Below are 12,009 nucleotides of genomic sequence, written 5' to 3'. Positions count from 1 at the left end.
GGCTGTTTACATAGCCATTTGTAAGGAATCTACAAAAAAGTTAATAATAAACCTAGTAGGAATAATAAGTGAATTTAGTAAGGTTGAAGAGTACAAAGACACAGGATTATATTAAAATTCTGTATTGCTCCATAGAAAATTATCTAGTGGACCGAAACAAACATTTGCTAGCTCATGGTTTTTGTGGTCAGGAATTTGAGAGAAATTTACATACTGCTTCTGGCCGAAGGCCTTTCATGAAGGGTGCACTCAAGCTGTCAGCCACGATTACAGTCCTAGGGAAGTTTGCCTGGGCTTGAGGATTAACCTAATGTAGCCCCACTGGAGGGTTCCTTTCCTCACTACTGGTGGCCAGAGCCTAAGGGCCTCACCACGTGAACCTCTTCATTGGGTAACAAGGCAGCTGGCTTTGCCCAGAGTATGCAATCCGAGAGAGAGAATAAGACTAAATGAATGATATATTTCATCACCGAGGCTTAGAAGTAACTTGCCATCACTTTTTGAAATTTATTAGTTTCAAAGACCAACTTTAAGTTAGTGTGGGAGGGCACTATACAAAGACCTGAAAAAAGGTGAGAAACATGGGGCCCTTCACATCCAAGCTACCACAGTCCACCTTTTGGCCCTCGAAGATGTATTTCTGTGTCACAGTCCAAAGTACACTTACCACCTCCCAAGGCCACCCAAAATATCACTCTATCACAGCATCAGCTCAGAATACAGCATCTCATTATGTAAAACATGTGCAGCTGTAGATAAGCCTTAAGTACAGCAACCAAAGAACCATTCTCTGTTTGAAGATCTGTGAACGAATGCATAGGTTAGCTGTTTCTTGATTAGGAATCAAAGCCTGGGAATAATTCCCCATGGCCTTTAGTTCCACCCTCTGTACTCTTGCTTCTATCCCACAATTCATCCTTTCTTTTCTTGTAAAGTTAGCACGTCTTTGGAGCTGAATGGTTTGCTCATCCTTATCTGTGCTTGTCGACATTCAGATCCCAGGTCTCTTTTAATTTTGTTCTCTGTCCCTTCAATTCCACACTACAAAATGTTTCTTTAAAAATAACTCACTTAAATTCTTTTTAGGTCTCTTGTGAACTTTATTAGGGATTCACATCACTAAACAGAAGCCACACCCCTAATTCTCTTCAAGATAAGGCTTTCTGTAACGTGAAATAGATGATGGAAAACTCCTGTAAGCTTTTAAAATTTTAATTGTTTGGTTGTGAGCCTCTTGAGACATACCTTAAAACTTTCAAACAAATGGTACTTTTTGTCTAACTGAACTAAGTGCTCTGCAGCACTACTTTATATCTTTCAGAATAGCTCTGCATATACTAAATACATTTCTAAGGTAATAAATAATGTTTACATCTGGGTTGGTGTACTTTGTTGGAAGAGTCTACATTTTAATCAAAGCTTACCAAACTATACACTTAATATGACAAAACATGGAGTGCCATCCTGTAACAGCATCACTGTCCATGCTTCCGTTTTGTGGAATTTCTCTTCTTCCCTTGGAAGACGTGTAAGTGAACTATGATCATTTATCATATGGACTAAGTAAGGGCACTGTTGTCAGTTCTTACCAATTGTTGTTAGAGCTTAATTCTCTTCGCAATTTTGGAATAGCATAAGTAAATAAATCCGCAACATAACACTGTCTTCATATAAAGCGATAGTTCCCCTTGTATACTCCCTAAAGAAACTTCTAGTTTAGGTAATAGAATAATTTAGCTTCACTGAGAGTGGATAGGTTTCTGAGTAAGAATACTCTGTCTATATGAGACTTGACTCTTTATGAGGCTATAAACTATTTGGAAAATAAATACGAAGGAGAGGGAAGTGTATTTCCATGAGTTTTTTGTTATATAAGCAACCTTAGCTTTCAGCACTCCTCTGAGAGAGAGATTAGCAAAGGTAGAGAAAATTTCTTTCCTAAACCCTAGCCCAATTTCACCCACAAAGCCCCATTGAAGGATGTATATTCGAGTAGTAAAAATTACAGATGTTTTATTTTATTTTATTTTTATTATTTTTTTGCTTTTTAAGGCCACGCCTGTGACATACGGAAGTTCCAGGGCTTGAGGTCAAATTGTGGTATTGGAGGTGCAGCTGCTTGACTATGCCATAGCCACAGCCACATGGGATCCGAGCAGCATCTGTAACCTACACCAGAGCTCACGGCAACACTGTATCAATCCTTAACCCTGATCAAGGCCAGGGATGGAACCTGCATCCTCATGGCTACTAGTCCAGTGTGTAACACACTGAGCCACAAGGTGAACTCCCATAGATGTTTAAAATCATTGAAATCTAGATGTAATTCTCACTTCCTCTGACTAAAAGCTGCTATGAGTTGATTAAGGTTTTTGAGTCTATGTTTCATCATGTGCAGCTTTACTATTTATCTCATAGTGTTATTGGACAATTATAAAATCTATATAACAGGTTGTCACAGTGAGAGTGTAGGGTAACACTCTTGAACATTAGCTATGGCAATGATCTTGTTTGAGTGATTATTACTGACTGTCAAGAAAGGCAGAAAATATTTGCAATTTCTTAAATACTTAGAAAAATATCAGTAAGTGTCTTTAATAGGCTAATATGTTATGTTTATCGAATAATAATTCAGTATTATAAAAGCTATACTAGCTGAAACTAAAAGTAGAAGAACTGGTGCCATTATGCTTTTCTGTGCATTCAGTGTGTTAGCACATTTGACCTAACATTCCTTGGCTAAAGAGCTACTACATGTCAATTGAATTTCCTGTTTACAGTCAGTGTATCAGAAAGGTTTTTCTGAGTAAGAAGTAATGGTGATAGGGCATAGTAGTAGTGGTTGAGACAGAAGGAAGGGAAGAGATGTGTGATGTGTTTGAGAAGGAACGTCAGTAGTCATTGTTGTGAACTGGAATTGGGTGATGATAGAAAGAGAAAAAATAAAGGTAACAGAGCTGTCCTTTGAGTGATGGCCAGATTTGAATGCCATTTTCTTAGAGTGGGAAGACTAGGAGAGGAAAAACCTAGTGAGACATGAAGGAAACAAGAACTTTCTTTTGGCCAGGTTGAGGTTGAGACATGCTGGTGTACATGTCAAATAAAAACTTAAGTTAATGTGTCTGCAAATACAGAAAGATCTAGAAAAATCTAGAAATATAGATTGGGTATTCAAGATTTTATAGATTCTGTTTAAAACTATGGAAGAGAGAATGTGTACCTAAAGCCAGGGTGGGATACTCCAATATTTAATGATCAGAAAAAATTTTAGAAGAGTGTCCATTGTGATAGGAAGAATGCTAAGAGTGTAATATCAAGAAGCCAAGGGAAAACATTGCTTTAAGAAAGCCAACTTGAGGAATTATGCTGACAAGTAACTATGATAAGACAAGATAATCAATGCATATTGTATTTTAAGAAAACAGGAAAGATAAACAGCCAGTAGATTTGACAATCCACTCATTAATTCCAAAAGCATGTTACCTAAACTTCAGAAATTTCAATATGTAAAATGACCTAATCAAAGTGCTAATTTATAAAACTAAAACCTAGGATAGAAATAGTGACTGTTTCCAGCTTGTTCTCAGTTATTAAATTACTGGTTTATTTCTTTACAAGACGTATGAACTTGAAGGATATGAAAATGATTAATGCATACTCTGAAATAATTTTAATAATATGTTTTAAAGTAAGGTATGTCTTAGTTTTGGACAGTATATAAATTTTATTAGGTTAATTATGAATGATGACCATATGTTCATCTCACATGGGTACCTTCCATATTGAGGTATTATTTTCCTTTTAAGAAGTATCCTTTATTTTACTTAAAGTTATCATTTATAGCATGGAAGCAATCTAGCATAGTATTCACAATATACTAGTCTGTACCAGAACTAACTGCTCAAATTTGAATATCAACTGCCACTAGGTGCATATGACTCTGGGCAGAGTCTTAATCTCTCCATGAAAATCTGATCTCTTTAAGAAGTAGAATTAATGAGCAAGTGCATGTTCAAAACTATTGAACAATACCAAAATTTTTCCAAAGTGCTTGTACCAAATTACTCTCCCTCTGGGTATGTTCGTGTAATAGTACACTTTATATTCATATATCGTCATGTCTCACAAAGACTATTTTGAGCACAAAAACCAAATCACAGATAAATTCATACAGAATATAGAGTTTAAAAATATGAAAAGCTAAATACTATATTATTAAAGAATATATATTTTAAAAGTATGGGGAAGTTAAAGTAATATTCAAGGTGAGATCACCTGTATAGAGGTAGTGGGTGGGAGAAAGGTACATACGAGTAGTTAAGGAAGAGCGGACAGAGGACTCCATAAGTATTAGTTATTTTATATTCACAGTGTATTTTCATATGTGTTTCTACCAAAATTGTTGCATATATATACTATTTTCTTATATGTGTAATCTTGCCTTAAAATCTCAGTCTTTCTGGATTATTTGTACTCTGGGTATCTGCTTGTCCACTGGTTCCATCCCCACAGCACTATTTTCCTCTCTATTTCCCTCCCTGTAAAAGTTGCAAAAGTATTTTGGCTATTTCGTTGCCATCAGTGTATCTTCTGGTATTCTTTTGATGTGAAACTAGAACCGGAATGGGATCATGGTGAGAAAAAGTGTGCCTATGAGCCAGAAAATACTTTCTTGGCATGTGCACTTACATAATCTGTTAGTCATGTGTATTATTTTATTACTTATTAAAAACAAACGGCAACCCACTGTGTTAACAATAACTGCCCCCCTCATTGTACCTGAAAGCTGTGGTTATTTGTGTTATAATCATATTCAATAATTAATCAAATAACCACTAATAGGGTTTTGCTATGCATGCCTAAGTTTTAATTTTCTTCTCAAATCCAGCATCAATGTCTCAATTGTAATACAACTCACATACCATTGTGTAATTTGATGGGCTAAATCTGACATCAAGAATTTCAGGCTGCAACGTAGCAGATGTACAGCAGATGGCACCCTGCATGGTCTCTTGGGGATGCTTAGAGTGTTCAGTGCTTCTGGTAGGGAGGGAAGGGGAGAGCAGAGAGCCACTTAAGCAAACGCTGCTGTGTAAAGCCTACACTTGTGTTCCTCTGAGACACATTTTTACTGAAATCGTGTTTTGTTTTTGTCTGAAAATAAGAAACAAAGACATATTTAACTACAGTGAAAATGCCTATTTTTAATCACTAACTATATAAAAGACGGTGTTACAAATTTAGGCAACACAATGCAGTTGCTTAGGAGTAACATAAGCCTTAAAGTAGTCACATGTTTACGATGAGCAAAAGTGTTTTAACACTGAATGACTCATTTAGATGCAGGACACGTATTCCTTAACTATTTCATTTTAACCTTGATAAAAACAATAACCTTAAGAAAACTAGTATTTGACTTTTTTTTAGTGTAACTTTACTATCAGAACTATAGATGTGTTTACTGTTTCAAATCATCATTTGAAATAGATTATTTTCTGTTACTGTTTTTAAAGTGTAACAAGCTGTATGTGGTAGATTAGCCATTAATAAAATAAACTGAAATTATATTTATGACAGATACAGATAACAGCAAATAGATATATCTGTCTTATTCTTTTGATTAGACGTCTTCTGTAAGTAAGAGAAGATGAGCAGTTTAAAAAGAATAACGAATTACCATGAAAGATTTTATTCACTTACTTCAAAAATAGACAAATATTGTTTTGTCACCCATGGTCTTTATTAGGGGTCAGCAAACTCTTTCAGGAAAGTCCTGTATTGCATATATAGACTGTGTTGCAACAACTCAAGTTGTCATAAGAAAGCAGCTATATGACATACACAAATGAGAACAGCTAGAGTCCCATAAAACTTTATTTATAAAAACAGGTAGTGGGCCAGATTTGTTTTTTTGTTCTGCGTCTGTCATCACCCACTACTTCATAGAGAGGAAATTAAAGTATCATAAGGAGGTATTGTGTGGTTAAGAGCATTAGTTTGAGAAGCCAGAATATATGGTCTAAATCCCATCTCTTTCCTTACTGATTCGATGACCCTAGGCAAGTTAAACCCTGCAGATAATGTTAACATGTACTTAGGTTTGTTGAAAATTAAATATGTTAAAAAACTTAAAATACATGGAACAGTGTTAGACATACAGCAAACACTCAATCTGTATTTGTGATAATTTTCTTCTCACAAAATCCAAGGACAACTATTGAAATAAAGATCATGGATTTGCCGTTAGGAAACCCTGAATTCAAATCTTACTGAGAGCTACAACAATTCAGCAATATTATTTTCTTGTTTTCTCAATTTCTTCGATAAACATTAGGCTTCCTTGTATAGAACAATGGGATAAAATTTCTTATAAAATTTATTGTGACGACTAGATTTAAATTGGTCTGACAATGGAAAGATCTAAATAGATATTAGTTCCCTTCTCTCCCCTTTCTTCCCCCCTTGAAAAAAATGTATTATAACACTACTTCTAAACTTGTTACCCAGATTGAGATTTGATTCTAGCTTTGTAGTACATCCATTATTCTTCTTTCCCCTAGAACTGGCCCTTAATTTTGGTGTTCCTATTTCTTGCACACTCCAGGGCTGAAGTCTAGCCCCTGGACCCCAGGTTTGTGGCAGAGATTATTTGCAGGTTCACAGAATTTCTAAATACTGCTAAGCCTCTGACCAAGTTGCTTTGTTTTAAAGTAAATTTTGGATAGATATCAGTGAATATGGATTATGTCCAACTATAGTACCTATCTTTAGATTTAAAGGTCTTTCCAAATTTTGTTTTTAAGAAATATTCATAAATGGTTGCTGTTTTAAATTCATGTTCATAAAAGTAATTCTATGTAATAGAGGTGATTTTTTAGCTGCTGTTTGTAGCCAACTTATGATTCTAATCCATCTCCCCCTCCTACCAAACACTCTTCCCTAAAGATGGCACTTTGGATTTACCACATACGATTTAAAACATTATTTTAATAATGTAATCTAGGATGAAATTTAATTATAATTCGCAGCTACTTTAACTATATTGCTTATTTAGGTCTTTGTGAAAACCTCAAAATCAGCCTATCGCTTCGTTTCCTTTAACTCTTGGAACATCTACCGTAGTTTGGACACATTGGTAGAAATAAAATGTGGTCTAATTCAGTATCTGCTGAAAGTTCTATGTCTGAATATGCCTCTATTGCTCCTGAAACCTAAGTGGTTCTGAATATTAAGGCACATTTTCTAATATTACAGTGCTTCCTCATTCACTACCCATTCTTGAAAAAAAATTCTTCTCTTTAAGAACTTAAGAAATTTCCTTGGCTGAATCTATGTCACATTTAACTGCCACTGGAGCTATAATTGCAACCTCTAAATATTCTTGAATTATTTCTTCTGGACATTTCTCTTTATTTAGTTGACACCCAAGACTATCTATCTCACTGGCAAATTGTTTAGTAGCTACCAAAGCTATATTTTTTTCTCTCAAAAAACCTTCAAAAAAGGAAACAATTTTTTTTGGTAATGAATAGTGGGCAAAAAAGCACTTAATATTGCTGTGGATACATATAACTCTCCGGACCACAGACCAAGAAACTGCTGCTATTGATTTTGGAAACAAAAATCCTGCCGATAATGTCTACATCTCTGTGCACACAGCACATGTAGGAATTGATTATTGAGATATAGTTATGCAATGTAGTAATTCAAGTGTGGATTTGAGAATATTGAGATATTAGAGAATGGATGAGATACCAGAGTGCCTACAAATGTGTATGCATGTGCACATGTAGGTCTGTTGGTGGTTGTTGAGTGTATGTATGTGTGTGTGTTGTGGTTGAGAGGCTGGCTAGGAAAGCAAAGCCCTTAAATGTGCAGTTGTCATCTATTTGCTTCTTTCCTGGCAGATTAGATTTGGCCCTGTTCACAGATCCCTAGAGCCTTGCAGAAAATAATGGAATACTCATAAATGAGGGCATTTGTCTGCATTCCCAGTTTTACGTCTGAGTCATTTCTTGGTATCCTGTTGCCATCTCTTAACTGCTTTCCTCACTAGATTCACATATTTTAATATTCTTGCCTGCTTTTTGGCTCTAAGTTTCACCTTTGTTTGCTGTGCACTGATCTTGCTCCCTCTTAGTAGTAAAGCAAGGAATAGATTGCCTTTTAAGAACCCACTTCTTCCTGTCCTTTATATTAGTCTTCGGACATTTCATGTATTTTTACTACCTTAAAAGAATTCTTGGTGTATTTGACCAAACAGCAGGAATGACCTGGGCTCCACTTGAATGCTCCCAAAGTATCTCCTCACAGAGGACTCCTGGTCCTGTCCACGTCCTCCCTCCCCTGCTGTGCATCCTGTTCATGCGAAATCACAGCCCAAGAGAAATGGTGTTCTTTTCTTTTCTCTTATTTTTAGGGCCATACCCACAGCATATGGAAGTTCCCAGGCTAGGGGTCAAATGGAAGCTGCAGCTGCTGTCCTACGCCACAGCCACAGGAATAGAAACATGATATCCAAGCTGCATCTGCGACGTATACCACAGTTCATAGCAACACCAGATCGTTAACCCACTGAGCAAGGCCAGGGGTCCAGCGCACTTCCTCATGGATACTAGTCAGGTCTGTTACCACTGTGCCACAATGGGAACTCCAGAAATGGTATTTTTCTGTTAGTGCTTCAGACATGCAGTCTTTCAGCTCATCATGCTTCCCCCTTAAATTGAAATCTGGTTATGGCATAAGCAAGCATTTAGTTTTAATTAAGAGAACATCACTTATATTATTATAATGAGAATTATTTTCCTTAACTCCACCTTTCCTGTAGCTGCTCATGGTAGCTTAACAACTATTTCACTGATTATAAACTTCCGTGAGGGTTTTACCCTGTAGAAAGTGAGTCATGTTGTCTACCTGCTGTAAGCCCAATGGACCTGTTTTCTATAAGATTATTGAGAATGAGGCATGGACAGAAACAGGAACTCTACTCCTATTTGTGTTTGAGGAGTAGTAACTCTACTAATTCTTATTTTGCTCAAATAGATACATGTGACTGTATTTGTTATCATTAACAGGATTTTGTAAACATCAAAGAAATATTGATCAATTTAGCAACTGTTCCTATGTCAAATTTCTTAATAATGCTCTTTATACTCTGTTCTTAAAATCAAAACAAAATACTGGAGGAATTCCTACTGTGGTATAAGGGTATCAGTGATGACTCTGCAGATCCAGGACACAGGTTCTATCCCTAGCCCTGCACAGTGGGTTAAAGGATCTGGCACTGCCACAGCTGCAATGTAGGTTGCAGCTGTGGCTCAGATCTGATTCCTGGCCCTGGGAACTCCATATGCTGAGTGCAGCAAAAAAAAAAAAAAAAATTGGAATGCAATCATAGCTTTTGTTCCAAAAGTAGGCTGTGTATTTGTAAGTAATATGAATGAAATGGAGTGATTACTCAGTAATGTTAAATCATTGTGAAAAATGGAATCCACTTTTGACAATTTAAAAAATAGTATTGATATTCCCAAGTGTAAACAAAATATGTCTTTGAAAGCAGCACTGATTGTAGGATGAGGCATACATAGGAAAATGAAAAGGAAATTTCAGATATAGTTTATTTTACAATGTTTTAGGAAAAGTTCAAATGGACTTTGTCATTTGTCCTGAATTTAGGAAGTGAAGGAACTTCAAGATAGTAAGAAATCTGATGAATAAACAATCAATCATAAATAATTATCATCCTTATTTGGCTTGTGATAGGTGATATTTAAGTAAAAAGCAAATAATCATGCCTATATTAAAAATATAAATGATAAAACACTTTAAAAATAAGGTATTTTTCATGTTATTTCAATTGCACCTCCATTTCTTATAAGGACTTTTTTTTTTTTAATTGACCAGGCTTTTTTTTTAGTTTTAATAATTATGTGGTGTTTTCTTTTATAGGCTTCTTAAATCAATTTGCACATAGACTTATAGACTTCTGTTCTTTTTTTTTTTTTTTTTACAAATATTCACAGATTAATAGTCAGAGGCTACAAAAAGAAACAATGGAAGTTCCCATTGTAGCTCAGTGGTAACGAATCCAACTAGTAACCATGAGGATGCAGGTTTGATCCCTGTCTCTGCTCAGTGGGTTAAGGATCTGGCATTGCCTTGAATAGTGGTATAAGTTGCAGACACGGCTTGAATCCCACATTGCTGTGGCTGTAGTATAGGATAGCAGCTGCAGCTAAGATTTGACCCCTATCCTGGGAACCTCCATATGCCATGGGTGTGGCACTAATACAAAAAAGAAAGAAAGAAACAAACAAACAAACAAACAAGAAAGGAAGGATAGAAAGAAAGAAGGATGATGAGACTTGCTTGCCTTGAAGAGAACTGTATGCAGGGTTCTTGTATTCAGAAACTACAGTCAAATTTAAAGTCTGAAGTTCCTATGGATACCGGGCACAACTCAAGAAATCCTTAGAATCCATATCTAATCTCTACTGTGACTGTATTTGGAAATAAGGCCTTTGAAGGAGTAATTGTGGTTACGTTAGGTCATAAGAATGGGCGTAATCCAGTATGATGTGTGTCATTATAGTAAAAAACAAGAATATCAGGATCGCACCTACACAGCGGGAATTTGGACACAGGCACAAAGAGAAGACCATGTGAACACACACAGAGGAAATGGGCCCATACAAGCCATGGAGAGAGTGCTCAGGAGAAACCAGACATCCTAACATAGCTCTTAAGACCTCCAGAACAGTGAGAAAATTAATTTCTGTTATTTAAACCACCCACTCTGTAGGATTAGGTTATGGCAGCTCTGGGAAACTAATGTAATAGTCAACATTCCAAATAGAAGGAACCAAGCAAAAAGTAGATTTTTTGGTACAGGAACCTGAGCATTTTGTTGTACTAGTGCAGAGGACCACCAAGAGAGTGACATAGTCTTACAATGTCAACCAAAAAGCAGAAACTAGCTGCTGGTTCTTGCACATACATCTGTGAATCTGGCAAAAAGCCCCCTTTTTGGTGGTTTTAAGAAAGGGACAGTTCTCCCTGACTGGTTTCATTGTTAAATGACCAAGAGGTTAATTTAGTTTGATGCTAATTTTGGGGGGTAGAAGCATGTCTGAAAGTAACATCCCTGTCTAGAAGTTAATCAGTTGTCAATATGCAGGATTTACTGAGTAAAGGTTATTGAAGTTCCCCTTAGAATGATCTAGATTTGTGGTAAGAAGCATGTGGAGTGGATCAGTGTCAACAGGTATCTAGGAAAAGAGAGGGAACTGAAAATTACAGTTGAAATGAGGAGATGAATGACTGAATTTTTTGTAGAAGTTGAGGTGAAAACATATGAAAGATACTATACCTAGAGCGTTTAAAGCATGCCACTGGTCAACAATAAGGAGGACATCCAGAATTCCAGTCCTGGAAACAAAATCATGAGCTTGATTTGATTTATGTTGGATTTGAGGTGGTAATGTCTTACTTATTCACGTAAGTGACTGATTCACATAATTTATGAAAAGCCATGCCTGAAGTTACACATTTGTGGATTTACTTGCTTATTTATGCTTAAATGTTGCTGTGATTCATTATCATTCTGTGACTTGTGAAGTGAGCAAGGTTAGGGAAAGTTGAGTGGAGTGGAAGCAAGTGAATCTGAAGAAGAAAACAAAGGTGAAGTTGGCAGAGATGCAGGATTATAAAAAAAAAATAATTAGCTAACATTTATATAGTGCTTACAGGGTGCCAGAAATTATTCTTAAATTGTTTTCAAATATTATCCCATTTTATCTTCCCAAAGCCCTCTGATAATAGCGTTGTTATCATAGCTAAGGAATCTAACAGTGGTTAGATATTTTGAAGTTAGGGTTTTAAATGGCCAAGGCACTCTGAGCTTCCGAGCACGCACTCTTTTTTTTTTTTTTTCTTTTGGCCGCACCTGCAACATGTGGAAGTTCCTAAGCCAGAGATCAAGCTCCTGCCATTGCAGTAACCAGAGCCACA

General features: G+C 36.2%; 1 protein-coding gene across 18 annotated transcripts in view; it reads left to right on the top strand.

Annotated features, from left to right (window-relative positions):
• Positions 1-12,009, top strand: part of CCSER1 (coiled-coil serine rich protein 1) — a 1,212,324-nt gene that overhangs the window by 421,028 nt on the left and 779,287 nt on the right. The window lies entirely within an intron of this gene.

The sequence above is a fragment of the Sus scrofa genome, chromosome 8 (genome assembly GCF_054392235.1).
Source record: "Sus scrofa isolate SSC_HxYL_T2T_F1_AM1 chromosome 8, Sscrofa_HxYL_maternal_Yorkshire_Landrace_v2.0, whole genome shotgun sequence".
Classification (NCBI taxonomy): Eukaryota; Metazoa; Chordata; class Mammalia; order Artiodactyla; family Suidae; genus Sus; species Sus scrofa.
This window is presented reverse-complemented; position numbering and strand designations above follow the sequence as displayed.